The sequence below is a fragment of the Trichechus manatus genome, unplaced genomic scaffold (genome assembly GCF_000243295.1).
Source record: "Trichechus manatus latirostris isolate Lorelei unplaced genomic scaffold, TriManLat1.0 scaffold00455, whole genome shotgun sequence".
NCBI classification, from domain to species: Eukaryota; Metazoa; Chordata; class Mammalia; order Sirenia; family Trichechidae; genus Trichechus; species Trichechus manatus.
This window is the reverse complement of record NW_004444391.1, coordinates 76,149-87,327: the sequence shown is the minus strand read 5'-3', so window position 1 is coordinate 87,327 and position 11,179 is coordinate 76,149.

Genomic DNA, 11,179 nt, shown 5'->3' with positions numbered 1-11,179 from the left:
GTACTCTTTCTTACTTTCTTTTTTTAATATTGTAATTGAGTTTATGGCCGGCACTTAATATTCAATTTTTTTTTCAAAAAAGACTAAAAGCCCTGAATTGATGCTGCTCAGCAAAAATCTATAGGCCTTCATGAGGAATTAATTAAAGATACTAACAACTTAATATACCAGAAACTACTGTTTCCCAAAACTAAAATCATTCTCTCGTATCCCATCTACTATTTCTTTCCTTCTAAAAAAAAAAGATATGATTTTGCTCATTCTCTTCCCCTGTGCATTAGGAGAGGCAATCCCACTCCACAAAGGGTGAATCATGGTTTGTCTGAGCCTACCAGTGTAAACTCATGCCTCTTCCAATGTGTGGGGAAGTGAGTATACTGTAAACACTCTAGGAAAAGTTCAGTTACCCCTTATAAAAGGACATAAAGAGAAATAGCTCCCTACTCCCACCTTTGGAAGTTGTTGTGAGAGAATATGAAGTTTAAAGCTGCCAGAGGCATCTCAGGAAATCTGTCATGATGAGTATGACAGAAGGAAAAGATATGAAGTTTCAGGGTTATTGGTGATGCCACTGGTCTACTGAATTGACCAAACCTGGAGATGCCCAACCTGATATGAGAAATAATGAGTTAAATAAAAATATAACCAATGAGATTGGATTTTGTGCTACTAGGAGCAGAACATATCTTTAATAAGATATTCATGCCATACATTTTAATTCTACCTTGTATTTTCACATTACAGGTCTCAAATAAAATGAGACAAATCATTTACTCGTCTCAGAGAATAAAGGGAGAGTAAAGATGCAGCATTGGTATCAAACAGAACTTATTTCAACTGTATGCATATTGCAGGCATTGTTATTGTTGTTATTAGTTACCATCAAGTCATCTCAGACTCATAGCGACTTACGTATAACAGAAGAAAACATTGCCTGGTCCTGCACCTTCCTTGGGATCAATGGTATATTTGAGCCCATTGTTGCAACTACTGTGTCAAGCCATAACAACAGTCAGTGCAAAAATTAAAAGACTTTAGGGTGAGACCGTAAGTTTGCCATCTAGGCAAAATGCATGGTCTTTGGTTTATTTCCCTCCAGAGTAAAAGTTAAGCACTAAAGTCTTTTTATTGTCAACATGTCTTTCAGTGCTATTCCTGGCATTGTGATATCTTTAATCTTGACCATGGTCTTTGCACCTATAGCCACATGACTTCAGACCATCAAAAACAAAGTCCTTGATGCACTCCCATATGGGCAATTCACTGGTCTGTTCATCTAGATAGGCTTCTAAAGGTCCCTCTAATTGCCCTGTTACTTTAAAAGAGTCACTATAATGATCAAGACTTAAAATTTCAAGTGAGTTGTAAAATCCTAGGTGGGCTAATGAGTGGTCAAATAGGCCATGAAGATATTGTGAGAAATTTGTGGCATATAGGAATCTTTGGCACAATTTTGGCAGATCACTTATGTAACATCATGTAAGAAGTCTAAGCAAAAATTTCTTGGAAAGATGAAGAGATAGACTCAAACTCTCCATAGGCTTCCTAACCAAGGGGTATTGGATAGTTGTGACTCTGTACAATTATATGCCACAGTGAAATCAAGAAACTGTCATGATTCAGGCTGATATCATGGGACCCAAATATATAGTTCTCTCTATTAGGTCTCTAGATTTGAAATTTATACCCAACTAGAAACTGGGAAGCCTTCCAAAATTGCTATCTGAATAGTCCCAAAAGAGTCCAATCACAAGGTTCTTAAAATGCTGAACACCCTATATCTCAGTGACCCTGTGAACTTTGTACAGAGATGCACAGAGTTCACTAGAAAGCAGTTTGCAATCATTGTGTTCATAAGGTGCCAGGTCATGGCCTCTGCACAGGTTGAACAATAAGTAAACGTTAGCTTGCCATATACCCTGATCAGAAAGATGAAACTTATCCTTGGTAGATTTGGACACACCATTACTCCTGTGTCCAAACCCATCAAAAAAAAAAAAAAAAGTCTCTAAGATTGACAGTAAGGAATAATGAAGGTTTCCCTACGTTATGAAGCATTATGTGAAAGGAAAACTTTTGTATTAGTGCTTCATGAGGCGTCACGGGGTCCTAGCTCCCATGCAAAATCTGAAAATGAGAGTTGTCTTCTAACATCATATTCAATTCATTTTCCCAGAAAAACTGCACCTCAAACATGGAATTCTGGGGGTCATATATTTGATAATATTTATGGTATAAAGCCACCCAAAGGGAAGTGGGTTACAATCTTCTGACCTTTTCACCTTAGCAGATGTGGAAAACTTGAAAAGAACAGCCATTAAACTCCACAGTAATTTTGTTATCACTAGTCATTATAACACCATTCCTCAAGCAGGAGCCATGGGCCATCCCGGTACCATGTAATGCCTTTTTTATAGATATTCTCCAGCAACATACAACTACCTTGGATGGAGGTTGCTGAATTACTCTGTGGTGACCTTGATAGTTATAAGCTGGTAATAGGTCAATTGGATGAACCTGCACCACAGATAGCCAGGGCTGCTACAAAGTACTGGAAGAGGTTGAAGATTGCTTCATGAGCACTGGTGATGCTGCCTATCTCTTCTGAAAATAGTTTAGAGAACTGATGAAACACCAACTCACATATTCAAGAAGTTCAAAATATCCCAAGAAGTATAAATAAAAAGGAAAACACATTAGAGGTCTCATTGTGAAGCCATGGAATACCTAAGACAAAGAGAATATCTTCAAGGCAGCCAGAGAGGGAAAGGCAGAATACTATCAAAGAGAGAACATTAGACTAACTGCTGACCTTTCAACAGCAATAACGTAATCCAGAAATAATGCAATGATGTGTTCAATGTGCTGAATGAAAATAATTGTGTGCCTAGGATCCCTTCAATAATGAGAAAACCATTTTTAAGATCATTTGCCACCAATAAATTTTTACTGAAAGAAAAAATCTAAAGGACGTACTTCAGGAAGAAGGAAAGTGAAGCCACATAGAAAGTCTGAGATGAAATGAGGAGTGAAGAACAGAGAGTGGGAGACACGTGGGTCATTCCAAAATATATCAACTATATAAAACAGGGCACTAATATTTTTCTGTGGAGTTTAAAAAAATACATAATTAAATATCCAGTAACAATAATATGTAAATTTAGAGGATAGACTAAGGTGTTAATGCATTCTAAGATCTTCCTCTTATCTAACAGTTGCGTAAAGATATTGATTCATTTTGGACTTAAGTATCATGCTGTCATTTCTAGAGTGAACACCAAATAGTAGAAACAGTGTAGAACTTCCAAACGTGGAAGAAAAAAAAAAAGGAATAATCAATATTTACATAAACCCATTGCCTTCGAATAGATTCTGACTCATAGCAACCCTATAGGACAGAGTAGAACTGCCCGGTAGGGTTTACAAGGAGTGGCTGGGGGATTCAAACTGCCGAACTTTTGGTTAGCAGCCAAGCTCTTAACCACTGCACCACTAGGGCTCCAATATTTAAATAACCCACATATAATATTTTCTTTCTGCCTTCTACATCTCTGTGGGCCACTCCCTTAACTGGTTAAACATAACCAGCCAAAAAAATCAAAGTTACCTTAATCAATGTGAACACCAATTGTAGGACAAATGCTTACACATATAACATTTCCTTTATTGTTTCATTCTTTTATTCCAAGGGTCTCTGATCTCAAAAAATAATAAATAAACATACGTCTTACAAGTTTGTTGTTGTCGTTGTTAGTTGCTAACTAGTCGGCTCCAACACATAGAGACCTTATGTTTAATAGAATGAAACGTTGCCCGGTCCTCTGCCATCTTCATAATTGTTGGTATGTTTGAGTTCATTGTTGCAGCTATTGTGTCAAACCATCTCACTGAGGGTTTCCCTCATTTTCTCTGACCCTCTACTTGACCAAACATGATTTCCTTTTCTAGTAATTCGTCTTTCCTGTTGATACGTCCAAAGTAAGCAATACAAAGTCTCTCCATTCTCACTTATCCAAGCTTAATGCCCTGTTGTGATTTATAAATTACTCTTTGGAGAATAAAATGATAGAATGTTAAGTCATAAAAAATAAAAGAATACGAAAATATTTATAACTGTGTCTGGCCACTTCAATTTTTTTTTAAAAAAGGGGGAGTTAGTTTCGTTACTCTTTTTATACCCTTTTTGGGGAAATAAAGTAACTTTCCTTTCATGGTTCAGTGTTCTTCCTCAAATAATCTGACTTGCTGAACTATTTAGAAGTCAGTTCACAAATAATTGTTTTCTGTTCGTTTGCAAATGATACTTTAACAATTTCACCTAACAAAGAACTTGATCAGACTAATTTTCTTTATATAAATAACTAAAATAGATCTGTGTTTCAGAATCCTTGTAATACTAATTAATGTGGCATTGTATAAACCTAAAGTTGGGTGTCTAATTGTATGGAACTGTGAATTTCACTGATCAAAATCAGGTCCTTGATCCCAAGTTTAGCCTGCAAATGACTATTTTAGTGCCACAGCTGCGAAGTCTTTACAGAAGGGTCACCATGAAGCCTGGGAAATCCTGATTCTCTTTAACAGAGAATGTTGTCTTATTTCTCCTTCCATGTCCTCCTCCTTTCCCCTCTCTTCTGAGGGGTGTTTGTAAATAACGTTTCTGGATTTGGCAATGTGGAATCAAAGAAACAAGCAGAGAGAGACCAAGCCTGGAATTCCAGAGGCCACTGGGAGGATTTAGTTGGAGAGGGTAAGTCAGTCTATGTAATGAAGAACTTGTGCGGGACAGAAGAGGGTACAGAGTTCAAAATGTTAATATTTTCTTTTTTTTTAAGTTAACATAAATGCTAAAAATTAGACACGCCAAACTGCACCCAGAACTTTATAAAATTATCACATCTCTATGATAGATCAAAAGTACAAAAAATAAAATTAAAAAGAAAAACATGATTGTAAATAATTTAAATATAGATTATAATGCAAGGTTGTCGCAATGGCGATGATTGTCAGGGTGGGAGATAGTAGCCAGACACAACTCTTACAGAGAAGTGGGGCCAGGAGGGTCGCTCAGAGGAGTCGACCCGGCTTCAGTCCCAGGAGTTTAATTATAGTCAATACAGCAAGTAGTGAAGCAAATCACAGAACAATGGGCTTTAGGTGAATAACAATAAGTTTCAGGCAAGGGAGAATAGACTTCAGGTAAACAAGCCAATCAGTAACCGGTTTGGAAAAACAAGTCGTGACAAGTCTCAACATGTTGGGGACAAGTCTCAACATGCTGTGCAGCATAGAGGCCTTTCAGGGGCTGAAGTTGTCAATAGTGTAGCCATGTTTAAATGGCATATATCACCACACAAGGTAATTTGAGGTCTGTAACACATTGTTCTTTATAGGCAGATAGAAAAATTTCCCCCCAAGTATTCATAAAGTACAACGCTAGACACCAAAACACAATAAAAACCTCAGTACATTCCAAAACAGAATGGACCCACGTACTATTGTTTGATCATGATTTCAAAATGTGCTGGAAACATATAACTAACTTTACATAAGAAAATAGTATTTTCCAAAATTTTACAGTTAAATATTTAGCAAATATTTAAATGGCCAGCCTTGCATTTTAGATGCTTGTTTTATTTTCCCAAAGCTCTAATGTAATGTGAAATTATAACTTTGAATTCATTTATTTTGAAAAAATTAACGTGAAAATTAATGAATAGTTCATTTCTTAAAGTTAAAAAAACAAAATAAAGTTAATTTAATGAAATAAAGAAACTTTAAATGGTAAGGATATAGTGAAAACAGAAATTAAGGTTATTAAGATTTTGTGCTGAAGAAGTTATATGACAGATACAGAGATATTTAAAAGAATCTTCGAGAAAATCAGACAAAATTACATACCAAAAAAAATTCTAAAGTAATGTAGATGATTTTGTGTGAAATAAAATTGTCCAAATTATTGAAGAAAATAAAACAAATAGAATAGGGAAATAACCATGAATTATGTTTTTAAAAATTTTTTAATTGCCTCTAGTAAATGCTCCAGGCTCATTTCTTGTAGTTTTCTTAATTTTTCTCTCAAAATGGAACTAATTCTTATACCATGTCACTTTTAAGTCTTCCAAATAACAGAGCAGATTGGTTTTATTTATTATATAGAACTAGAAAGGTACTGACAACAAATCCAGAGAAAGACAGAAATAAATATAAGCCAATCACATTTAATAATGTAGGTTCTCTTTCACTCTCCCTCTTGCTCTCCCTCTCTTCTTTGTCTCTCTCTCTCTAATGAGCAATATATTATGTAAATTCATGGAGGCGGTACAGTTAAAATTATAAAATAAGGAAGCATGCAAGCTGCTATAAATAGTGTTAAGTATTTGTACTGGGTTAGTATCTCCCAAAATTCATGTCACCCAGAATCTCAGAATGTGAACTTACTTTGGAAATAGAGTTTTTGCAGATGTAATTAGTTAAAAGGAAGTCATACTGAATTAGAGTGGGCCCTAAGTCAAACATTCCTGGTATCTTAAGGAAGGGAGAGTAGATGCAGAGACACACAGAGGAGAATACCATGTGAAGACAGAGGCAAGGAATGCCAAAGACCTCCAGCAACCACCAGAAGCTAGGAGAGAGCCATGAAACAGATCCTTCCGTAGTCCCTTCAAGGGGGAGCATAGTCCTGCAGATACCTTGATGACATTTCTTTGTTTTAAGCCACCGAGTTTGTGGCAATTTGTTACAGCACCATAGGAGTCTGTGGGTGCTATAAACATTTAAGTGCTCAGCTACTAACCTAAAGGTTGATGGTTCGAATTCACTCAGAGTCAATGCAAAAGAAAGACGTTGGGATCTGCTTCCAAGTGGTGACAGCCATAAAAACCCAATGGAGCACAATTCTATTCAGAAGCATACGGAATTGCAATGAGTAGGAATCGACTCCATGGCAACTGGTTTGATTTATTTTCAGGAAACTACAGTGTTGCACTGGTAGTCTAGCAATATATTATGTAAATTCAAGAGATACTCGAAACAAAGAGTAAGCAAATACGAAGAACTCATAACCTTACCTTTATACCAGAATAACTGATTAGAAAAGTATGATTAAAATTCTGCAGCTTTAACAGAATTAGACTATCTCCAAGTAATACTGTGATAGGAAATAATCCAAATTATATGAAGAAACTACTATTTTATTGAAATAAAAGTGTGTACAAATCAGGAAATCAAAACAAAAAATTCCAGACATTCCTAGTACATTGTTCTTTCCTCACTTTCTAGAATAATGCCTGGTTATAAAAGCCAATCATTAACAATTGTGGAGTTAACAAACAATATATATTAAGAAGCAGCCCTGATAGTGCTGTGGTTAAAGCACTCCGCTGCTAATGAAAGGTCATTGGTTGTAATCCACCAGCCACTCCTCAGGAGAAAGATGTGGTAGTTGGCGTCCATAAAGATTTACAGCCTTGGAAACATTATGAGGCACTTCTACTCTGTCCTATAGGGTTGCTATGAGGCAAAATTGAGTCAAACACAACCAAACACTTCAAGGGACAAAGTAGCAGGGAGGAGGATATGGAGACCATGCTGTCAGGGGATATCTAGGTCAATTGGTGTAACAGTTTATTACGAAAATGTTCTGCATCCTACTTCGGTGAGTGGTGTCTGAGATCTTAAAAGCTAGTAAGTGGCCATCTAAGATGCATCAGTTAGTCCCAACCCACCTGAAGTAAAGTAGAATGAAGAACACCAAAGACACAAGGAAAGTATTAGCCCAAAAGACAGAAAGGGCCACATAAGCCAGAGACTGCATCAGCCTGAGACCAGAAGAACTAGATGGTGCCCAGCTACCACCAATGACTGCCCTGACAGGGAACACAACAGAGAGTCCCCAACAGAGCAGGAGAAAAGTGTGTTGCAGAACTCAAATTCACGTAAAAGACCAGACTTAATGGTCTGACTAAGACTAGAGGAACCCTCGAAGACATGGCCCCCAGACTGTCTGTTAACTGAGGACTAAAACCATTCCAGAAGCCAACTCTTCAGACAAAGGTTAGACTGGACTGTAAATCATAAAATAATACTAGTGAAGAATGTCCGTCTTAGTTCAGGCAGATACATGAGACTAATGGGTGGCTCCTATCCGGAGGCAGGATGAGAAGACAGAAAGAGACAGGAGATGGTTGGATGGGCACAGGAAACACGGAGTGGAAAGGGGGAGTGCGCTGTCACATTATAGGGATTGTAACTAGTGTCACATAACAATATGTGTATAAATTTTTGTATGAGAAATTAACTTGAGCTGTAAACTTTTACCTAAAGCACGATTAAAAAAAAAGAATAAATATAGACATGTATAAATTATAATGAAAATTCAAATGGGTATTAATTTAAAAGTAAAAAAATTTAAGAATGGAGATGTGCATATAGGCTGAAGTATTTACAGGAAACTTGAAAATGCAGTTCATTTGCAGAAGTGAGACTTGAAGCCAACAGGAAGGAGGATATGATTCAGAAGAACAGCAGCGGAAAAGGAACAATCATGAACCACACGAGCAAGGGGACTGGTATTACTGAATTCTTTGTGTCTTCTCAAAATCATGTGAGGTACTACTATTGGAAGAGTAGAGAAGGAAAATATGGAGCTTTTTAAAACTGTCTCTTTTCTTCTTTCACAGGTGGCATCCAATAACTTAGTCCTCAGACTCCAGGTTGCCTCTTGTTATGGACTGAATTGTGTCCCCTAAAAATATGTGTTGTAAATCCTAACCCCTATACATGTTGATGTAATCCCATCTGGTAATAGGATTTTTGTTATGAGTTATGTGGTCAAGGAAAGACCTAATACCTGGAGTTTGTGGAAAGAAACAAGATATTGCTATGTGGATTGCCAAGAACTCTCACCTTCTCAGTTTTGAAGCATGATTTGGATGGATGTTGAGAGCTAGAATAAGGATACTTGTTCCTTTTCAGGCATCATTGGAAAGCCCCAGCCAAGATTAAGTGCAAAGGAAATTACCGTGATGCTAGTATCTCATTGCTGGTATAAAATTAATTTCTGTCGTTCGGGGAAGATTGAAGATAGAGAAATTGATTGACTGCCATCTCGCCACCTGCTGTTTATCACAGGAAAGTGCAAGGACAATGCTGGAAAATGAAATCAATACTTATAGCTTTTGCTTAGACATTTTCCAATTATCGCATTTAATCTTATAGCAACTCTGAAAATAACATTTTACACCACTTTGGGAGGTGATAGTGGGTAAATGGAAAAATATATTCTGATTTCAGAAAGAAAAAGTATGTACTGTTTGGGAATATAAATTTATTAAAATGTATTAATCACTAAAAAAAAGCAGTTGCCTTCAATTCGATTCCGACTCCTAGCAACCCTATACGACAGAGTAGAATGGCCCCATGGGGTTTTTCAAGGAGCAGCTGGTGGACTCGAACTGTTGACCTTTTGGCTAGCAGCCGTAGCTCTTAACCACTACGCCACCTGGGCTCCAAAGTGTATGTCCCTAGGTGGCACAGACAGCTTGCTCTCTCCATTGTTAACCTAAAGGTTGGTGGATAGAACCCACACAGCAAAACTGTGGAAGAAAAGGCCTGGCGATCTGCTAAAGCCAAGAAGATCCTATGGAGCAGTTCTATTCTGCAACACACGGGGTTGCCGTGAGTCAGGATCTACTTGATGGCAACTAACAACACCACCAATTAGTGCTGGTAGCACAGTGGTTAAGAGCTCGGCTGCCAGCCAAAAGTTTGGCAGTTCAAACCCACCCTCTCCTTGGAAACCTTATGGGAAAGTTCTACTCTGTCCTATAGGGTCACTATGAGTCAGAATCTACTCAACGGCAATGGCGATTGTGCAAATGGAGCCCCGGTAATGAAGTGGTTAAGAGCTTAGCTGCTAACCAAAAGGTCAGTAGTTCGAATCCACCAACTGCTCCTTGGAAACCCTGTGGGGCAGCTCTACTCTGTCCTATAGGGTCCTATAAGTAGAAGTTGACTCCTGATGGCAACTTTTTTTTTTTAGATTTTATTTTGCAAATCATTCTTCAAGGTGCTAGCATTACACAAATTAATGGGATCTCCAGATCTTGTGTCCTAGGAGTTCAGAGCCTTCAGAAAATTGCTATAATCAGTACAACAAAAGCTGCAGTAGATTTGTTTATAAAGTACAATGGGAATACAAATTAATGGGGCCATTAGTTTTTAAAAGTGGACAAAATTTTAAAATGTACAAATCTGAGTACATTAAAAATTAAAAGTTGGAGTTCTCAGTTTGTGTGAGAATAAATGACTTATAAAAAGGGGAGAGGGATCATAACATGTTTCAGGATGATTAGTGGATCAGAAAAGGCAAAGAAACAATGCTGAAATTATACGCAAGGGCAGTAAAGGATGGAGGTGAGGGCCGGAAGTGGTAATTAGAGAGAAGGCCTGTCTGATGTGAGCAAAAGCTTCTTCTTAAGAAATGGGAGGGGATATGCAGAATGAAACCATATCAACAAAGGCAAAAGAATTGTGTAGCTGTAGATAGAAAGGGAAATCAACCAGGAAACTATTTTTTGATAATCTAGGTGTAGAGAAAGCCTGTTAAAAAGATTGACACAGTGGCTGCAACAATGCGCTCAAAACATACCTACTACTGTGGGGATGGCACAGGACCAGTCAACTTTTTATTCTGTTATACATGGGGTCGCTATGAGTTGGAACCAACTTGAAGGCACCTAACAACAACAGGTGTAGTTACAAGCCAGGAAGTGACAATTAGAATGGAGAGTTTGGATTTACAGAACACTTTCAGTATACTCGTAATTGCACTAGAAAAAATGTCATTTGATAAAGAAGGAAAGATGAGTCTTTTGTCCTTTTAAAAGGAATGTTTATCTCTTTTTGAAGGTAGCATCCATAGGTTCAGCCCTCAAACCAAAATCTTTCTCTTCAGTCTCTGTTCAGGATAATTCTATTTTGGGAAGGCACTCCAGCTTTCTTCCATGGAGGTATTTTAAGAAAGCAAAGCGTTACTGGAAATCCCCATCCTGCCATGAACATTTCTCTTCAACCAATGGGGATAGAGAGTGAAGCAACATCACTTGTCTCCAGAAGATGCATCTGCTAAAGAAGGTCTGAGCCCAGGCCTTACGGAGAGGGTGGAGAAGGTGCAAGA